General features: G+C 46.2%; 1 long non-coding RNA gene across 1 annotated transcript; it reads left to right on the forward strand.

Moving 5' to 3' along the window:
• The first annotated feature begins 257 nt into the window (after window positions 1-257).
• Window positions 258-4,295, forward strand: LOC149858224 (uncharacterized). The gene is made up of 4 exons (XR_016443991.1): window positions 258-720; window positions 903-1,016; window positions 2,273-2,348; window positions 3,856-4,295. It is a non-coding gene; the product is annotated as an uncharacterized LOC149858224 (long non-coding RNA).
• The last annotated feature ends 17,224 nt before the right edge of the window (window positions 4,296-21,519 follow it).

Here is a 21,519-nt window from a genome sequence, read left to right on the forward strand (position 1 = left end):
CTCGCTGCCTGTGGGGGGGCTCGGTGGGGTCTGGGGGGGCGGCCTGGTGGTTCCCTTGCCTGTCCCTCCTAGGCACGACTTAGGGTCCTGGAGGAGCAGGTGAGGGAGCTCCAGGCTGAAGTGAGCAGGTTGAGTGGGATCAGGGATGCAGAGGATGAAATTAATGCCTATTTCTGTTCTCTGCAGGCCCGATCGCCCACTGTACAGCCCCCACAGGAGAAGCATCCAATGCAGGAGTGGGAGAAGGTGTCCAAATTCAGAGCTGCTAGGCCTAGAGTGGTGGAGGCTCCCCAGGTTCACCTGTGGAACAGGTTTGATGCCCTGGCAGCTGTGATGGAGAAAGGCAGAGAAATTGGCTCTGGCAGGGACAATGCCACTCCCCACATGACAAAGAATGAGCAGAGAATGAACACCAGCAGGAAGACATGCCGGATCCTCGTCATTGGAGACTCCATCCTATGAGGACTGGAAGGTCCCATCTGCCGGCCTGACCCCATGACGTGAGAGGCCTGCTTCATTCCTGGGGCTCGAGTTAGAGACATCACGGAGGGGATCCTGGTCTACATCTGACCTGCAGACCAGTACCCCGTGGTCATGATCCATGTGGGGATGAATGACACAGCCAGGGGCAACCCTGACTGCATTATGAAGGCTTTCAAGACTCCGGGGGACAAGCTTAAGGAGACAGGGGAGCAGGTGGTATTCTCCTCTCTTCTTTCGGTGAGTAGGCGGGAACAGTGACACAGGGCCTGCATTGGTGAGGTCAACCAGTGCTTACGCAGTTGGTGCTGCCAGGCAGGCCTTGGGTTCCTAGATAATGACCCATGATTTCGGGCGGAGGACTTGCTGGGGTGGGATTGGCTTCACCTCTCTCCTAAAGGCAAGCATGTCTTCTCTTCCAGGTTCGCTGATCTCATACGGCAAGCTTTAAACTAGCCTCGCCGGGGGAGGGGGCCACAGGAAGATGAGGAGACACCACCCAAGCAAGACAGGTGACAAATGCAAGGAGTGCCCAGGTAAGGAACAGGGGTCCAGACAGTCTCCCAAATTGGGGGGTGGTACACGCAGCTACGCAAGGCCTTAAATGCCTATATACCAATGCTTGTAGTATGGGGAATAAACAGGAGGAACTCACTCTCAGAATAGCCAGTTTAGACCCAGACATAATAGGGCTTACAGAAACATGGTGGGATTCATCCCACAACTGGGCAGTTTGCATTAGGGGCTATAGGCTTTACAGGTGGGATAGAGAAGGAAGGAAAGGTAGGGGTGTGGCACTCTATGTCAAGGAGCAATACACATCCTCTGCCAGCAAAATGGTGTCAGAGGGGCAAGCAGAAGTGCTCTGGGTCAAGATACAAGGGGGCCAGGGGAAGAGGGATCTAACGGTGGGGGTCTACTACAGACCCCCCAACCAAGGGGAGGAGCTGGACTGGGAATTTTCGGGCTAGCTTGCAGAGGCACTTAAGGCAAGGGATGTAGTTGTCATGGGTGATTTAAAATTACCTGGACATCTGCTGGGAGGAACAGTAAGCCAGGTCGAACTGTTCCAGGAGGTTCCTGGCCGAGATACAGGAACTCCACTTAATTCAGGAGGTGCACAGTCCCACCAGATGAAATGCCCTGTTGGACCTGGTCCTGGCCACAGGCGACAACCTGGTAAGGGACCTCCAGGTTCTTGACCACCTGGGTGATAGTGATCATTGCTTGCTGGAATTCACCATCCAGTGCAGGGTGTCAAGGGGCCCGCAAGGCAGTAACCCTAGACTTCAAGAGAGCCAACTTCAACGAGTTGAGATTAGTGGGGGAGGCACTGGGGTTCTTGAGAGCAGGGGAATTCAGTGCCCAAGATGAGCGGTTGTTCCTTAAGGAAACAATACTCAGGGCCCAAGGGGTGGTGATCCCAACAAGAAGCAAGGTGGGCAGGAGTGCCCGAAAGCCCCCCTGGCTCACCAAGGGTGTCCAGGAATGCCTGATTGCCAAAAAGGTGGCATACAACCAGTGAAAGGGGGGTGCTATCTCCAAAGAGAAGTATACCTCCTCTGCTCGGGCCTGTAGGGGGTGCTGTCAGGAAAGCTAAGGCGGACATAGAGCTAGGACTAGCATCCAAAATCAAAGATAATAAAAAGTCCTTTTTCAAATATATAGGGAGGATGAAGAAAGCACCGGGAAATGTGGGGCTCTTGCAAGATTCTCTGGGCAATCTGGTGGTTGCACCAGAGGAGAAAGCAGACCTCTTTAACCAATTCTTCACCTCCATTTTCTTGGGCAGGGACTGGGACTTTCCCACTATGATGCAAGACGGACTCGAGGGGAACACCTCCAGACCTCAGGTTGGGGAGGACCAGGTTAGGGAGCTTCTGGAGGGGCTGGATGTGTTCAAATCAGTGGGTCCAAATGCTCTCCATCCCAGGGTGTTGAGGGAGCTAGCAGGGATTATTGCAGGGCGTTTGGCATGGCTTTACAAGCGCTTGTGGTGCTTGGGCCATGTGCCAGATGATTGGAAGATAGCCAACGTGGTCCCCATCTTTAAAAAAGGGAGGAGGGAGGACCCGGGCAACTATAGGCCCATCAGTTTTAACTCAATCCTAGGGAAACTCTTTGAGAAGATCATCAAGGAGCACATCTGCAATGGGCTGGCTTCAGGAATGATGCTCAAGAGCAACCAGCATGGTTTCATTAGGGGCAGGTCATGTCAGACCAACCTGACAAGGCTTTTATGATCAGGTCACAAAAGCATTGGATGCAGGTGTCACCGTGGATGTAGTCTTTCTGGACTTAAGCAAGGCCTTTGACACCGTCTCCCACCTCATCCCCATTGAAAAACTAGGTGACTGTGGCATTGATGCCTACACAGTCAGATGGATTGCAGATTGGCTGAAGGGTTGTACTCAGAGGGTGGTAGTGGACGGGTCATATTCGACCTGGGGAGAAGCGGGCAGCAGAGTCCCCCAGGGCTTGGTCCTTGGGTCCACACTGTTCAATCTCTTTATCAGCAATTTGGACAATGGGGTGAAATGCAACCTGTTTAAATTCACTGATGATACCAAAATTTGGGGTGAGGTGAGCACGCTAGTAGGGAGGGAAAGACTGCAGCAAGACCTGGATAGGTTACAGGGGTAGGCTAACAAAAACAGGATGCATTTCAATACTGACAAGTGCAGGGTGCTGCACTTGGGCAGTAGTAACCAGCAGCCCACTTATAAGATGGGGAAACTCCCTTCTTGAGAGCATGGAGGCAGAAAGGGATCTTGGAGTCATTACTGACTCCAAGATGAACATGGGCCGGCAATGCGAGGTCACGGTTGGCAGGGCTAATTGGACCTTATCGTGCATCCACAGGTGCATCTCCAGCAGGGACAAGGAGGTGATCCTCCCCCTCTACATGATGCTGGTCAGGCCACAGCTGGAGTACTGTGTATAGTTCTGTGCACCCCACTTCAGGAGGGATGTGGACAAGAGTGAGGGATGTGGACAACACCTCCTCTCCAGATGATCTGGGGACAACAGGGCAGACCCTACAATGAGAGACTGCAGGACCTGAACCTGTTCAGCCTTCACAAGTGAAGGCTGAGGGGGGACCTGGTGACTGTCTATAAACGCACTGGGGGGGACCAGAACGGTTTGAGAGAGGCCTTGTTTCCCCTAGCGCCCCCTGGCATAACAAGGAATAACGGCCACAAGTTGTTGGAGAGTAGGTTTAGATTAGACATCTGTAAGAACTACTCCAGTCGGCTAGGATCTGGAACCAACTTCCAAGGAAAGTGGTGCTGGCTCCTACCCTGGGGGTCTTTAAGAAGAGGCTTGATGCCTACCTGGCTGGAGTCATTTGAGCCCAAATTTTCTCCTGCTCAGACAGGGGGTCCGACATGAAGATCTACAAGGTGCCTTCCAACCCTACTTCTATGATTCTATGAACTTCATGATGTCAGTTTCAGCTGTACAACACTTGATCCAATGCAATGCCACACCAGCAACCAAGTTCGCTGCATCGCCCATCTCCCTGGAGAACATCTGTCCAAACTTCCTTGGACACTTTCTTTAAGAAAGCAGCCAAGATTCCAGAAAAACCTGCAGCCAAGACTCCAGCCAAGAACCCTTCAAAAAATCCAAACAAGAGCCCTTCAAAAAGTCCAGCAAAGTCACCTCAAAGAAGTCCTTCCAAATCAGTATGATTGCTATTTGCAATATAAATACATTAATGTAACTACATTACTCATCTATAATTGACTGAGTACAAAATTCTGGAGTATTTTTGGTGAAAATAGGATATCAGGCTTTGGTTCAGGAACCAATCCCCCATTTATAACATTGTTTCCTAAGGGAAAATTGGTTCCAAGTTACAACATTTCGACTTGAGATACAGTTTTCAGGAACCAGTTGTGTCATAAGTCTGAGAACTGCCTGTGTATTTCTTTTCTGTATATAGTTGTATATATAATAAAGAACACAATGTGTTTATTGGGCGTGGACCAAATTTTTGTGTGGTGAGGGACACACCTCTCCACAGGACACCTCAATCAGCAGACCTGTCTGAGGGGGTTTCCCAGGGCTACTGGCACCCTAAGGACCCAGAATCTGGCATATCACCTGGCCTAGTGTGCCAGCATGGGTTACACAGGCTACTCAGTTAAAAGTGTTTAAGTTTATTCTATGTACTCATTTGATTTTTCAGCCAGCACTGCCACTGAAACCAATGGGGGTTTCACCTGCAAACTAGGTGCATAATCAAGACCCTGGCCTGAAGATGGCATACTGCCCACAGTCACATTCAAGTTGGTTTTAGCGTGTTGTTTTCCTACAAACCGAAAAGTAATAGCAAATTTGCTGTAGAAAATGAAATTCACATTTTGCAGTTGGTAATTGGATTCATGTGCTGAATAAAGAAGAGGTTCTCCTTACAGTCCCTGAGATTTGTACACGTCTAAGAGAAAAATAAGACACAACTAAAATCATGAGGAAAACATCAGACCATCAAGTCTAGCATTTTTATGTGAAACCCAATCCAGTAGCTATGTACTAAGAGTTCTCAGAGCCTGCCTGCTAGATTGAGTTCCCATGGGTAGCTAAGCAGAGGAGAGTCTGGTTTGTGGATCCCAGCAAAGCTTAAGTGTAAGATGCTCAGTCTTGTCAAGACTAAGGTGCTCTGTGCATGCCCAGAAACAGAACTTTAGATGACTGAGGAGCTTCATTATCCAAAGCTGAGGGGCACAGGCAGTAGTGTAACTAGGGAGAGGTAAGGAGGCACCAGCGCCGGGAACTGGCTAGAGGGGGCACCAGGGCAGGTGCTGGGGAGCCTGATCAGCACCAGCAGCAACCCAAGTGTGGGAAACCCATGCCACAGAAGCAGCAGTTGATGGCTTTGGTCCCTGCTCTTCAGCTTTGTTTCTGGTGACGCTCAACAGCATTTCTCTCTTTCAGGGAGAGGGGACATTTGTCAGCATCTCTGCCCAGGACATTTCTAGTTATATATCATTGGGCTTTGAGGCATCTCCATGGTTATATGGCATCTTGGTTCTGAAGCTCTGCATGCTGGATCTAAGCACTTAATCCCCTCCTCATTCTCACATTAGGCACCAAAGGCCCTTAGCCAACATTCAGGTTTTGTCCTCCCATACACAAGTACAATTCTAGATCAATTCAGTGGAAGCCACAATAGCCACAGAAGCCACCTGAGTTGAGAATGTTGTCCATAATTTTCTCTAAATTATTGGTGTAAAATTACTGGACAGAGTTAATAGATCAGTCCTCCAGCTGCTTTTCCACCCCATAACACTGGAAAATAGGTTAGAAATATAGTTTGTCTATCTGAAATTACATGGGTGGGTGTGGGTGTGGGGGGTGTGTGTGTGTGTGTGTGTGTGTGTGTGTGTGTACATGCACCTACACATTACATGAACGGGAGAATGAACTGATTTTAGGGCACAGGGGACATAAAGTTCTCCATAGGTGTTCAGGATTATTTTGTGACTGAACCCTATCAAAAGGAAATGATGGAAATAATAAAATCTTAACAGAGAATGGGTTTTGTTAATTATAAGAAAAAGAATAATTGGGTATCTTTGCAGTCTGATTATTGTGAGTCAATGTAACTTACCTTGTTAAGCTGAGTGATTTTTATGAAAAATCGTAAGATAACTGGACTCATAGCAATATTTGTGTTGTTTTCATGAAACCACTTTGGGCCCAGCTCAAAGAATGTTATGAAATCCTAGGGACTAAAGATAAAGCAGTGCAGAGATGTTAATCGTAAAGAGGAGGTATGTGGGCAAATCTCCATTTGATGGTTTTTAATGCATCAATTGAACTCGGAGTACATGGTATTTTTCATCTTGTACAGATGGGTCTATCTTTAGTCATTGCCTGTTGTTTAATACAATAACATTATAAAGTGAAATACAAATATAAAGTGAATTAATTTATCCCATTTGACTTTTATGTTGATATAACTAATATTCTGCCTTATGTAAGATTTATTTTATTAAATATAGCAGACATATTTTATGTCAACCATTAGCACTTGCTTTTAACTTGAGAGCAGAAACAGAATTTTTCAATATTATCTCATCATAAATATTATATGAATGAACTGTCTGGGCCTACATAATACAGCTGAACAAAGTTATAGCAGAGTTACAATGGGGAGCTCAGACAGAAAAAAACATCTAGAGGAAATGGGAGGGCTTGATTAAAACAATCTGTTCTTTAGTATAAGTAGCATACTTAAATTAGAACTTCATTTTTGGTAACATCATTTACTTTAGAGAGAGGCACTGTGGCCTAGAAGTTAAGGAAATGCGGGTTCTATTTGCTTGCTATACTACTGATTTACTGTGCCTCTGCTTCTTCTTTCTCCATTAGCCAAAGATGCTTATAGAGAAAGAAAAGGAGGAAAAAATAATTTGGAATCACAAACACTAATAGCTTAGTTATTGTATTCTTTAACATGTTTAGATTGCTTTTAAGTTTAAGTATAATACTAAATTTCCTGGACTCATGCTTGTTTGGCAGATAATTAAAGCATCCCTGTAATGCATTTTACCATCAGTTTACTATGGGCTTTCAACCATAACTGTATCACACTATTAATAACATTGGAAGAAAAACTACTTTCACATGCAATTCCCAACCTCCACTCTAAGGGAAAACATCCCTACTCTGTCAGTTTTTCATGCCTACTTTTCCACAGCTTAATTTTCTTTATCCATTTAGGGTGATATGGCTCCTTCTGAGACAAATATTTTATAAAAGAAAACATAATATAAGAGGCTTCTGCTTAGAGCATCTTCATGCCATAAGCAAATGGGCTAAACATCAGAGAGAAATATCATGATTTGAAAGGTTCTTGTCATTCTTCCACTTCCTCCCTATGCTTTTAACATAAATAAGTATTTTTAGCCATTATTTGTTCATACTGATGCTGTCCTGTGCACATGACATATCAGATTGCCAGCTAGGGTCTAATAAGCAAAATGTTCTTTGTTACTGGGATTGTGTCACACGATATTTATGGGTAACTTTGCATTTATAGAACATATGAAAAGCATAATACATCCAGCCTTCTCAGTCACCAGCTTAATGTGTGAGTACCTCACATTTATAGAATGTTTGAAAGTAACCCCATCCGTTTGGGGATTGGTAGAGAAATTTCTTTTCTTTTACTTCGTATTACCAAAGAGGTATTATCCCTCTGTGTCCCAAGAATAGAGCCAGGTGTATATATGTTTACTGTCCCCTGCTATTAGTGAAATTTTTGGTCATCAAAGGACACAATTCATTATCTTCATAAATTAAAGAGCTTACAAGTAACTGGAGGACTGTGTCTCAAATTTGTCTTGCCCTGATGTGGCTGGAATTAAAAAACTGAGTTTCAACTCCTTTTATGCACCTTGGTCTGAGATTAGTTTACCAACATGTTTACTGCAAACACAGCCTCCTTGTGCCCAAGTCTACTTTTCTGTTGATTTCTTTTAATTTAGCTTATATACTTACCACTTGTATGTATTAGTGGCTCCGGGTCTCTAGCTGTTTTTTATCTAACTTCTTGGTTAGACAGAGTTGGTTGCAGGAGAAGTTTTTCAAATCACTTTTTGTCACAGATTCCAAAACCCATGAAAGGCTGCACTAAACATGCTGCCTGTCCCCCATCCCACCCCATGCGATTGAGTTGCACTTTCCTATGATATAAGTCATGCTAGCTTGCAGGGCTGTGCGAAATTCCACCAGCAGTTTCGTTTGGATGCTGTTTTGGCTTGCTTCAAGCTCAAAACAGTGAAATCAAAATTAAATTAAGGGCTCTGAAACAGCCTCAGAGTGAAACAAGGCCAGCTGAAATTTTTGGAAGTTTCAAAACATTTTGAGTTTGGCAGCAGCAGCCAGGTGGTGGGAGGGAGGGGAGAGCCAGGGCTGTGCTCCAAGTGGCTCCACAGCCCCATGGAGCCCAGCCCAGCGGCGGGAGGCAGGCAGAGCTGGTGTTGCACTCAGCCTCCCACCACCAAGCTGACTTCCGTGGGGTTGGAGCCACTGGGAGCTGAGCCTGGTGGAGGGAGGTGGCGTGTGCACCAACTCCCTTCACTGGGCAGCAAGCTGCTGGGCGCTGAGCCTGGTGGAGAGAGGTGGAGCGGAGCCCCAGTGCTGCATGCCACCTCCCTCCACCGGGCAGCAAGCTGCTAGGTGCTGAGCCCGGTAGAGTGGGGTGTTGCGCAGCACCGGCAGTGCATGCTACCTCCCTCCACCAGGCAGCAAGCTGTTAGGTTCTGAGCCTGTTGGAGCAGGGTGGTGTGCAGCGCCAGTGGTATATGCCACTTCCATACACCAGGCAGCAAGCTGCTGGGTGCTGAACCTGGTGGAGGGCAGTGGAACACAACCCCGGTGCTGCATGCCACCTCCCTCCACTGGGCAGCTAGTTGTTAGGCACTGAGCCCACTGGAGGGAGGTGGTGTACAGCACTGGCAGTGAATGCCACCTTCTTCCACTGGACTCAGTGCCCAGTGGCCTGCTGCCTGGTGAAGGGAGGCAGTGTGCAATGCTGGTACTGCATGTCACCTCCCTCCACTAGGCTCAGCACCCAGCAGCTCCCAGCCCCGTGGAACTGAGCCTGGTGGGGGAGAAGCAAAGTCTAGTGCCAGGGCTGTGCTCCGCCACCCTCCATCTGGCTCAGCTCCCACAGCCGGTCCCAGACGGCAGCAACAGCCTCCCACATGCACCACCGGGAGGGCTCTGCCGACTCCTCAGGGGGTGTGGGCTAAACTCAAAACAACATCAAAACAGCAAAACTGTTTCAACAAAGGAAACAGAACAGTGCTTTCGAAACTAAACTCTAAATGAAACACTGTTCCATCAAAACGTTGAAAGAAAAGTTGAAGTGAAATGGTGCTGTTTCACACAGCCTTACTACGTTGGCAACAAGCAATGGTCTTAACTGGAATGTTAGCTGGCCAGGAGCTTGTTATGTCCCTAGTGCCACCAGCAGTGTCCTTTGACAGCACTTCTTCCACAGCTGCAAACTGATCTCTCATTTTCTGCTAGTCAAAGCAGAATTGACTATAGATTGCAAAAGTGGTGGAGAGGAAGAGTGGGGAAAAAGACTAGGAACACCCTTTCATAATTTCCTGATTCTCAGAGGAGAAAAAGATTGTTAGATATTCTAGTCTGACCTATATAATCACAAGGTAGATATTCCCTTATGAAGCCTAAATTATTTAAATTAGACTAAAGCTTTTCAGCCCTCAGGAGATTCAACTTTGTGCCAGAGTGGGAGAACAGAAGAGATCAAGGTACTATCAATGCTCAAGGCCCTTGCAGTGGCAGAGAACTGATATGGGGAGGTGTGCCCTGGGCATTCCAACAGGTGAATCATGCCCCATTCTCAGAGAAGGGTGATCATCCCTAAAGCTCCTGGCAGTTGGTCCTAGGGGAAAATTCCTTCCCTGACCTCAAATGTGACAATCAGTATGGCCCTGCATATGTGGGTAGGACACACCAGCCATATATATAAGAAAGAGGATTCTCTGGATCACCTCAGAGTACTGTCCACTGTTGTCCCATCTCCAGCTGCAGCCAATCCATTGCTTCAAAGAAAAGTAGCAACAAAAGAAAGCAAACCTACCATTAGTAGTTCACCAAGAGTAAAAAATCCCTTCTGACCTCTGCAGGCAACCAGGTGAAGCTACAAGATTTGTCTATGATCACTATATAACAAAAAACTGCAAGTTTTGAGTATATTCACAACAACATAGGCATTCTGGGTCTTCCCCAAGCTTTCTGCACAAAAAGTATGAATGGGGGTAGGGAGGCTCACAAGTGCACTTGCTGAAAGGCCTATAAAGGGACCACTATGCCCATCTAGCTGAGAGACTGAATTAGGCTAGGTTATCTTTTAAGATACCAAGTGATGATGAGTCCACCAACTCCTTGGCAAGCTATTCCAATATCTAATTATTCTAACTTCAATGGCATCTTATATTTTGTCTCTAATTCTTTGTTAATAGAGTCCTGTATTAACCCTTCCATTATCTTATCTGGGATTAAAGTTGAGTTATCCAATCTATAGTTTCTTGGATCTTCCCATTTATCCTTATACTATGAGCTACTTAATCATTGATTTAACATTTCCAGTTAACAAGGATGGCTTCTCAGACAATGGAGCTTTATTTTCTGTGCATGTTCTTTTGCCATCCCCTAGCATACTTTTGAACAATTCCCAGTAATCATTGACACTTCTTCTTTTAAACCTGTATTCCCATTCAGTTATGAGACAATTGTTTTAAGCTTTGGAAAACTGGCTTTTTTAAAATTCTGAATGTTAGCGTCTCCAAGCGGTGTACCATCTGTTCCCCTGGTTCTCGCCTGCCATGACTTTGATCTTATTAAAAAAGGGGGAGGGAAGAGATGTTACAATGCTCAATACCCGTGGAAGGACCATGCTTGGTCTATCTCATGGTTTAGGTGCTTTTTTATTCTTTCTTTTACAGAGAATTGTTGGGAGGCAGCAGCTCATCTGCATTGTTCCTGGGATCAGTCCTGTGTTCCAGAGACGATCCCCAGCGACTCAATCTATACAGTAAGTGCCAACAGATGCCTCACCGGCTTATGGCTGTGCCCACAATCAGTCCCAACAGGGATCTAGCCTAAGTCCACTGCCCTGTGTATGGTGTCCCCGGCTAACTCTTCTTACAGGGGTTGCTTGCCGTAACCCCCTGCATCCATAGTCATTGCCCGCTCCAGGTAATAATGAGAAGGTGAAAAAGATAAAAGAAAGGTTTCTTGCTATGCTTGTGTCTCAGCTCCCCACCACTAATTACCTCATTAGCAGCTCGTTACAGGTGCCACCCAGTCTTTTTCACCATGCACTGTGCCAGCGTGCAGATCTGGGTCCACAGATCTCAGCCCCAGCTCCCCACTCGCCTTGAGTCCTGGGTGATGGGCCAGGTCTCTTCCAGGGTCTAGGCTGGTGACCCTCCCAGGCTTCTGAGTTGCCTCACCACCTCCCTGCATGAAAACCATGGCTTCTTTCCGTGCCGTAGCTCCATTTTCCCTGGACTCACCGCTGCTCCCATGGACTCCTGGTAGGTGGTGAGCATAGTTTTGCTGATCCTGGGCTCTGGAGTCCTTTGGCCTGCACTGGTCTTGCATCGCGGAGCCCCCCTTTGGATCCTTCTTCATGAAATTCCCCAGCAGCTCCTCTCTTCTCCTGTAGTGCCCAAAGGCATCGTCCTCCTCATATCCCTGGGTGCCGAGTCCCATTGGCTCCCTGCAGGCATGGGGCATCTCCGCACCCTGTCCTCGCCAGAACATTATCACCACCAGCTGCTGGGATTTCTCAAGTAAAAGGGCTCTAGTCAGGAACGCTGTTACACACCTCCCCCTCCAGTCTCTTTGTTCCCTTTCCCTTTGTAGGGTCCCAGACAGTTAGGTGTGGAGCCAAGGCTGCAGGGTTCCACCCCTGAGAGGGGGATCCATCCCATGGGAAAGGGGTGAGAGCAAGCAGAGAAAAGAAGAAAAAAAGGGGGAAAGGAACCAACCACAAAAAAAAAAAAGGGAAAGGAAGAATCTATCCTCAACAACTCTTGCTTGAGTTAGAAGGTAACCTTTTAATTGGTCCCCTGATTCGATTCAGTTTCAGAGATTCGACTACTGAATCGGGTTGAATCTCCTCTGAAGTGAATTGCCACCCAAAGCTTCACAGAGCCCTAATTTCTAGATCATCCAGATTATCAGAGGATACAGTTGTGGGGTTGGAGACTTTCTAGAGTTGCCAGCTCTGCAAGGGAACTCTAGCCATAGCTACAAATATATCCTGAGGATAGTTCCCCAGAGCAACTCCAGTATTATGGAAATGTATATGTGGTATTACAGGTAAATGGGAAATACATGCATTGAAGACATAGGCCTCTTCCATTGTTCTAAAGAGATTTAGATAATTCACCATGTTCCACTGTTTGATCATTTTCTTGAAATACAAAGTAACTCCATGAATATTTTAAATGTTATAAGTCCTTTTGATCCATGAAATGAGTTCTAAAATATACATTCATATTCTCACTAACACATTTTTTCTCTTCCCTAAGTACGTTCTTAATTAGGTTTTCAGGATACTGAAGCTTCTGTAACCAGTCTAAGTTATGACCTTATTAGCCTTGCCTAGACTTCTATTCCATATGTTTTGGTGGGCTATTTTTATAGAGACCTATGTCAGAGTGTTAGAGAGAGGCAGAGCTGACCTCAGTAAGAATGCTGTTGCTATTTGTTTAAGTTTAAATAAACAAACAATGTTCCCCACCATTTCAGAGTCTGCCAATACAGCATTGAACTCAGCAGATATAGAATCATAGAAAGTTAGAGTTGGAAGGGACCTCAGGAGGTCATCTAGTTCAAACCCCTGCTCAAAGTAGGACCATCCCTAACTAGATCATCCCAGCCAAAGCTTTGTCTAACCAGGTTTTGAAAATCTCCAAGGATGGAACTTTCACCACTTCTCTGGGTAACCTGTTTCAGTGATAAAATTCTTCCTAATATCTAACCTAAACTTCCCTTGCTGCAACTTGAAACCCTTGCTCCTTGTTCTGTCATCTGCTACCACTGAGAACAGTCTAGCTCCATCCTCTTTCAACCCCCCCTTCATGTAGTTGAAGGCTGCTATTAAATCCCCCCTCAGTCTTCTCTTCTCTAGACTAAATAAGCCCAGTTCCCTCAGTCTTTCCTCATAAGTCATGCCCCCGAACCCCCTCACCATTTTTATTGTCCTCCTCTGAACTCTCTCCAATTTGTCCACTTCCTTTCTGTAGTGGGGTGATCAAAACTGAACACAGTACTCCAGATGTGGCCTCACCAGTGCAGAATAGAGGGGAATAATCACTTCCCTAAACCCACTGGCAATGCATAAATTCTGTTCCCAGACCTGTCATAGATTTAGTGGGTGACCTGGGACCTCCCTCAGCCCTAATGTTGGATGACACTGGTTTCCTTCACAAAGTGTTTAAACAGATTTTAACTATTGTTAATTTATTGATGCATACACTATTCATTTATTATTAATTTTATGTTATTCCATGAAAACTGGGTTGTGACAGTGGGAAAGCTTAGAGCCGAGTCTCAAGTTGGCCTGCCTGCCTGTCTATGGGGCTGTCCCCCCAGTCTAACCTGCCATGATTTTGCTGTAACAATGAACTGGTGGTAAATGTGGGAGGCTGCCTATTACATGCCCCGATGCCAGGGGGCGCTATCCACGGCTCTGTTCCACCCAAACACCATGGCCTATGCCTTACTGATGGCATCATAAGTTCTTTACAGCTCCAGCCACACACTGGGTCCCATAACATTCTGGTCTGGACCCCAACTAGATCCCTCCTTATCAGACGGCCTTCTCCACCCTCTTTCTGGGCTGCCAAGCTCCCTGCACTCTTCTTCTTGGCAGTGGCCCCTCTCTGGGATCTTCAGCCACACAGGCCCTGGCCTTGCTTCTAGGCCAGTCAGAAACCCAGGCCCCTGGCTCTGGGTATCCCTCGCAGTGGGCACTACAGCTCTTTTGACACTTCTGGTACTGGCTTCAGAATTAACCAGTCAAGGGTGCCTTGAATCAGGCTCCTGAGCATCTAGTCCACTCTTTCTTATATGGGTTTACCTTCCTGGGCTCTACTACGGGGTTACCCACCCAGTTGTGGGGGATGGGGTTTTCAGGTGCCCCTCCTCGCCTTTCACTAGGGTGGTAACTGGCCTGGCATTTCTTGGGGGCTGTCCCACCACGAACAGCCTTACCAGGCCACCCATCCCTGGCTGGGTGCATTTTCAGGCCATGCCCAGGGCCAGGAGCCTCCAAACCATCCCCCTAGCTCCTGCCCTTACTTCTAGGATGTTCTACACCACAAGGGAGCCAGATGGTGCTGCTCCCTTGGCTGCCAGCAGCTAACTGCTGCGTCTGCCTGGCTGACCTTTGTTTGAAAATGGCTGCCTTAATCAGGCACCAGTCAGCTGCCTGCTCCAGCCCTCAAAGTAAACTAAGTTGAGGAATACAGGACTGGAAGGGACAGCCCAGCAGGATCAAACCCAGTTCCCTACATTCACAGGCAATCATCTATCCAATAAGTCCCTAAAATTGCTACTTCAAACTCTCACATTCCTACCAAGCCCAAAACAAGATACTACAAGAACATTCTTGATGTCATAGGAAAAGACAGAAGAGATGTGGCCCCTGACAATGCCTTTCCACTGCAAGACAAAGTTATTGGCCAATGTATGCTTCAAGGATCCCAGTGTAGGCTTAAAAATGACACTTAAATGCCTGGATTTTTTTCGAACTGGCTTATAGGTATAGATAAATACATTATGAGGGTTCAAGATGGGCAGCAGGGGTTAACTGGATTTCTAAAGTTCTTGGGAGACACACACACAGCTTCTCATGGCCCTTGGAGCAGACCGACTGTCTAGCACAACAAGGCCAATACATAGCCTGAGAATTGAGGGGCCATCCCATAACACAAGAACACAGCTTTCAATGCAGACAGGCTGTCTAATGCAACAAGGACACACAGCCTGGGAACCAAAGAAGTATGTACCATACTGTCCCATAACACAAAATAAGTGACACCAGCAACAAGGCCTCAGAAAGCAGGGGCCCTAAGTCTCGGTCTTGGGGGAACAGGCCAAATTAGAAGGCCTAGAAGGCTACGTGGACATGTCACCACAAAGAGGCAGACAACCAGAGATAGCCACAGATGAAGAGTCATGAGGAGTCATCAAGGGGGAAGGAGAATACAAAGGCAGAGACTTGAGATTAACAAAGGGTCCCTCCCTTTGTCCCATCCCTCCCGTTCCTCCTTGTCATCCTCCTCCTCCTTTTCCTTGAGAGGGGTTCCCATCCCCATCCCTGTCCCCTGGGAAGAGTCCCCGAGGCCACCATGGACCAAGGGCATATCAGCAGCCCATCTCATGCACCCCACTGGAGGGGGCCTGTAGGCTTCAGGATCCCACCTCCAGCCTGCTGACACCCAAGACACGGAACCTCAGAGTGGAGCCTGCATCCTGACCAGATGCATTTTGACTCTGATGACAGCCCTAGGATTGGTAGATATAGAATTGTTTCATTGTTTGTATTGTTGCTTTTCTGTTATCACTCTGTATCAATAAATTCGCCTATTATCAACTGGTAGGTGGTGTGGTCAGTCCGAGGGTTGTGCCCGCCCAGAACAAAGGTATAAGGGCTGGGTTCCTAAAACTAAGTGTCAACACCAGAAGGAAGCCTATGATTATGCTACAGAGGATGGTACATTCACCCCCAATTCTTGCCAGTCAGAGTGGGGGGTGAGGGGTGGGAACTGTTCTGAGTTCCAAATTTAGTGACTAGTATACCTTATCCTCAGATTACTTTGTATTCACTTGTTGTAAATACAGCAGTCACTTAAATGAGGGAGATTTTTCTCAGCATCACCTAGAATACACACTTACATTCACTCAAATAATCTGATTGGATAAATGTGCAGAAGAAAAAGAGAGGTGGTATGTACAGTTTAAAGGTCTCTTGTTTATTAACCTGGGAACTCACTCTCCCTCCCCACCCCGCCCACCATCTCCAAAATGTGTGATCCTCATTAAATTCACCACTACTGTTTGCCCTTTGCAAAACCACTGGAGAATTAAAGGTGAGTGTTGACCTTTTTCTCTTGGAATAGTCTGTTTGACCTGTCCAATGTATGCTCCATGGACTTACTCCTATAGGTGTTGGGAATACTTGCTAATCTTCATCTTCTTTGCTTTTGTATTCTGAAATGCCTTCCCTACCACATTAGAGCGCTCTTTCCTTAGGCAATATTCAGACATATTTAAAACAAGACATTGCTCATAGAGACGATTTTCTTGCTTTCAACAACCTTGACATTATAATGTGTCTGGAGACATCAGCCATTATAACTGGAGCATTATATAAATAGAAATGCTGTTGTAAAGCAGTGCCTGGGGCAGGATCAAATAGAAGACACCTGAGTGTTGTTCTATGACATTTTAAAAGTAAATAAATATTTTATTTGTTTGTTATTCTTTGTTTAATTTTCTTTTTGTGAAACTCCCATTGAGGAGTTTGGACAAATAAGGAAGGGAACGAAAATGAAACAAAGGCCGTTTTCTTTTTATTGACAAACCCAACTGTTATTCCCACCCTCCTATGATCAGGCAGCTGCAGAACTGAAATGAAATTTGGTGCTTTGCATTATTCTAACTCTCATTTCACTGCCAAAGAATATCTCTTGGATAGCAAAACCAATGAGAATCAAATGGAAAACACAGTTCTAGGCATACAGGAAAAGCCAAAACAACTTCAAATACATACCCAGGATCTGTACAGAAGCTTCTGACAGATTCAGCACAGAATGTGGAAGGGTAAGAGTTTTTACTGTCTACATACTACCTCAATTTAGGCTGCTGCAGAGCCAGAATGGCCCATCATGTCAGGTCTGCTGTCTCGAAGGTCTGCTGTAACCTTTGCCTCAACTGCCTAGAGACTGTTCTGCAGCCCAGAATCACTGTAACATTGCTCCTTATGACCTTACTAGCCAATTGCCTTGCAAGACTGTTGGGAGGGCAACCATGTTTTGGGTCTGGCCCTGCTAACTGATTCCTACCCCTCCCCCCGAAGTCTGGGCCCGTTCTCCCCCACCCCCACACTCTGGGTCCACCCAACCCATGTCCACCTGCTTCCTCTCCCTGCTCCTTTCCCTGCTCCCCTCCGTCCATCCCAGCTGTTGGCAGGGCCTGGCGGCAGTGGCAGCAGGTTGCCATCACCATGCCCCGCATTCCCACTCCCCTCCCTGTCAGCTTTTGTTGGGGCCTAGCAGCAGCGGTGCATGCCTTGCCATCATGGCAGGTGGGGACAGAGCCCTGCATCTGGCCTTGCCCCTGCTTCTCATCCAGTTGGAGGAGGGGGCAAAGGGGCCCGCTCCCCCCACCCTCACTGCTTTGGGGCTGGGCCCATTCCCCCCCCTTTGGGGCTATTGTCAGGGTGTGGCAGTGGCAGCAGCAGGGTGCCACCACCACATTCCCTTCCCCCTCCTGCTCCTCTCCATTCCTTCCCCTCCCTAATGGTTTTTGTTGGGGCCCAGCAGCTCCGAGTACCCCCATGCCCCCCAGTGCCTGCCCCACCCCTGCTTCTCATCTGGTTGGGGGAGAGGAGAAACAGGCCCACTTCCCCCCTCTCCCCTGCTCTGTCCCCCCCCCCCATGCCCCTGCCATCATGGCTGCGCTCCGCAGCACCATCTCTCTGAACACCCTTGGAGCACTCCAATTGGTTTTTTCAGTCAGCCAATCTGAGTGCAAATAAAGGATTACAGACAGACAGAGAAAGGCTTTTATAATATTAAAATCATTGACTCACCATCCATTTTACAGCTAATGTTGGCCTCACACTTTACAATCACCAGAACAGCATATCAGGGGTCAGATTATGGCAGAAGGGATCTATACCCTCCATAGCAAATTATCATGCAGTAAGGCAGTACAAGAAACTAATCACTCACTGTTCCTGCCATCGTCCATGAACTTACAGCATGCACTGACTGCATATTGTTGAAGCACCAACCCCGGTAACAGTGAGAAGGAAAACTCAATCACAGACAGTAGTCAGGGGTATGAGAAATATTCAGCAGTTGAAATAAGTTACGGAGTTATGGCCATAAGCCTGCCGAGACAGTCAGGAAATTCCAGAATTAAGGTGTTTATGCAACTTGAATTTGATCCCTCCTGCATATATATTGAAATTATCTTTAATTATATGAGTCACAAATTCTCTTTCCATGGGGCCACTGCCTGATCAGTGAGCAGAATGGATGGTGACTACTTCATAAGCAACAATTCAACATTTTATTTTCTCCTTATTGTCTAATGGGTGGCCTCATGCCTTATGTACTGTATATTATTCAAACAAAACTCAGAATATAGCATTATTCAGTTTGCCTAAAGACTTTTCCAAAGTGCTCATCGTGCTCTTGAGTGCTTTATAAATATTAACATAATTTATTCTGGCACCTCTGAAAGACAGGGTATAGTTATATATGTCATACTATGCTGAGTGGGAGCCGAGGCACAGAGAAACCAAGGTAAAAGTGTTCGCTATTTGTGAGGGTCGAACCTGAGGCACCTTGGGCCCTGATTTTTCAGATGACTTGGCATCACAGGGAGTGTGTAGATGAACCAGGGACCCTAAATTGAAGCAGTTGGTTTTTAAAACCAACTGCTTCAGTTTAGGGCCCTTTAAACCTGTGTTGTGAAAACAGCTGCTGACTTACTTGCCTCTCCGGCGGTGGGGAGGGGAGGGCGAGGTGCTAGCAGGCGGAGTGGTCTCTGGGCTGGGCGGGGGGCTGGTGCTTCCCTCTGTAGCAGCAGCGCCCCTCCCCCAGCAGCGCCCACCTACAGGAACCGGCTCAGGCAGGCCCGGGGGGGGGCACCGCAGTCACGGAGGAAAGCACCAGAAGCCTGTGCAGCTCAGGCAGGCTCCAGTGGGGGGGAAAAAAAGATCAGACTCACAGCTTTTCTTGGGAGGAGCCTGCTTTCCTGGGATGCTTCTAAGGGTTCCTGCAGAGCCCCTGAGCTGCCCGGTGCTTTGCTCCGTGGCTGTAGGAGCAGCAAACAAACCCGGAGGAGGAGTTTTAGTTTGCTGCACCCCAAGTCATTTAAGGCTCATTACGTCACTGACTTCACTACAGCAGCTGGAATTAATGTGCAATAGGCCGCCAACACGTGCAAACACTGACGGGGTCCAAAAGCATGTAGCCCACTTTAAAGTGTCCTGCACACATGCCCCTCATTTCATCTACACATGGCCACAGAGCACTTTGCAGGTTCAAAACACAGCTCCCAATGAATGCAGTTTACAGCTGTGAGTGCTTGGCATTTCTGTAAATCAGTCTCCAGGGTCTTCAGCTGGGCACTTAAAAAAAAACCCCAACATGCAGTTCAGGCAATTATGAGGGACATCTCTATAAAAACTTAAGACTTATATGACTCACTAGCATCACACAGTACTTTGTAGTACAGACCAGGATTGAACTTTATTCTCCATGGGGAGCATTTACCTGATTTAATCATGAGACCTTGCCTCATCTATTAGATGCTTTCCAACTTCTGCAACAAATGAACCATACAGGGTCATATTGTCAACTATCTCTTTCACTCCATAATTCTGATTCATCCCTGGTGCAGATCCATTGTGTGCACTGAATAAAGCCTCAGCAGTGTACAAAAAGAATAGTAGGTGATCAATTAAAGTTTGCATTACGCCAAGTTAAAATTGCACAGGTTACTTCCATTTTGACATTTCTAAATTTATGAGTTTTGATTTTGCATCCTTGCTATTTTAATGTATTTGCATGTATAATTTCAGAGGTTTTTAATAAAGGAAACATAAAATACAGAAATCCCATTAGTTCGTAGTGATTCTCACTTGGGTCTGATCCAGGACTAGATCTACCACAATGTTCTTGGCCACTTGATCTAACAGAGTAACTGATAGTAGCAGAAGATTGTCTTCTTCCAGGTAGACCAAAACTAGAAGAGAATGGGACACTTTGGCAAAGGGCTTCATGGATATTTTCTGACAGCAGGGAAATTATGAAGTTCAGGAATCTTGTGTTCTTTTCAAGGATCTGAGGGGGACAAATTATTTTGCTCATCCCTTCTTCCCCCAACATGGCCCTTCTGTCCTATCCCCTACAATTTATCTGTCCCATCCCTGTGTCCGATCCTCATCCAGCTACTTGTTCCAATACCGTTCTCTACACATACCTAATATCAGTCTCCACTTTTCATTCCAGTCCCATTCTCCTGCCCAGACCGTCCCAAATACCCCAGTCGCAGTCCCACCCACTCCCAGTTGCAATCTTCTTGTTCAGTCTCTTCTAATTTTTGTTAATCCTTTTCACCCGACCTTCCAGGCCAGCGCTAGAACTTTTGAGAAAAGGTACCCAGAGCATTTCATTATAAAAAATAAACCCCATCTTTTTCCTCAGTTTTGTTCTTAGAAATGGCTTAACAGTTGAGGCAGACATGTTCCTCATATAAATAATCAGCCTGAGACAGATACAAGCATGTAAAATTTCAACCTAGACAGTGGAAGTTAAAATGTGGTACAGTTAGAGAGAGAGAGAGAGAGAGAGAGAGAGAGAGTGTTAGTTATCCCACCTTCTTACTCATCTTCCAGTCAGCATACAGGGTTTTGGCTCCATGCATCTTATTAAAGTAATTGGGAGCTGCAGATCTAAATCCCTGTGCGACCCTTTCAAAATGTATCCTTGTGTTTGTAAGATAACAATGAAGTTTGACCTGTGTTTTGTACCACTTAATTAAAAGAAGGACAGCATTTAATTGTTCACATTTCATTTACCACTGAACTGCCTCTGTGCTCAGCATCTCAGATTTCCATTACAGCCGTTATTAATTATCTAAAAAAAGAAGATTGTTTTCCTGTCAGATAAATATTTTAGAACAATTCCCCTGAAACTGAAATAAAAAGGTCACCTCTATTAATGCAAGTAAAGAATTTTTAGAAGTTAATAGTTATATAGATTTCACGAGCAGAGTTTAAACATTTTTCAATTCAAAACAGTTTTGAAATAAAAATAAATTTGAATACATGTTCTTTATGTTTTCAACCTGAACAAACACACTATGTTTCCTGTAAACATTTTTTTTGAGATAATATACTAAAGGCAAGTGAAGTTATGTTGCAGCAGTACAACAAAGTACTTGGAATAACAGCGCAGGAAACAATTATACTCGTCTATTATCAACCAAATGATTAAAACAAACAAGCAAACACTAGTCTGTCCAAGTACGTTAGCCATATTTATAAGTGTATGTAATGGACAGGGTTGTGGGTGGTCTGGCCTAATGTTTAGGCCACCAAGGGAGTGCCAGAAACAGGGCAGAGTCAAAAACTCAAGTCAAATTCAGGGTCAGCAAACACATACCAATTTAGATCCAAAGGAAATCCAGAGGCAGAGTCCAGAGGCAAACAAGGAGGCACATTTCAAAGGTATA

Source organism: Crocodylus siamensis, chromosome 8 (genome assembly GCF_052110815.1).
Source record: "Crocodylus siamensis isolate JL-2025a chromosome 8, ASM5211081v1, whole genome shotgun sequence".
Classification (NCBI taxonomy): Eukaryota; Metazoa; Chordata; order Crocodylia; family Crocodylidae; genus Crocodylus; species Crocodylus siamensis.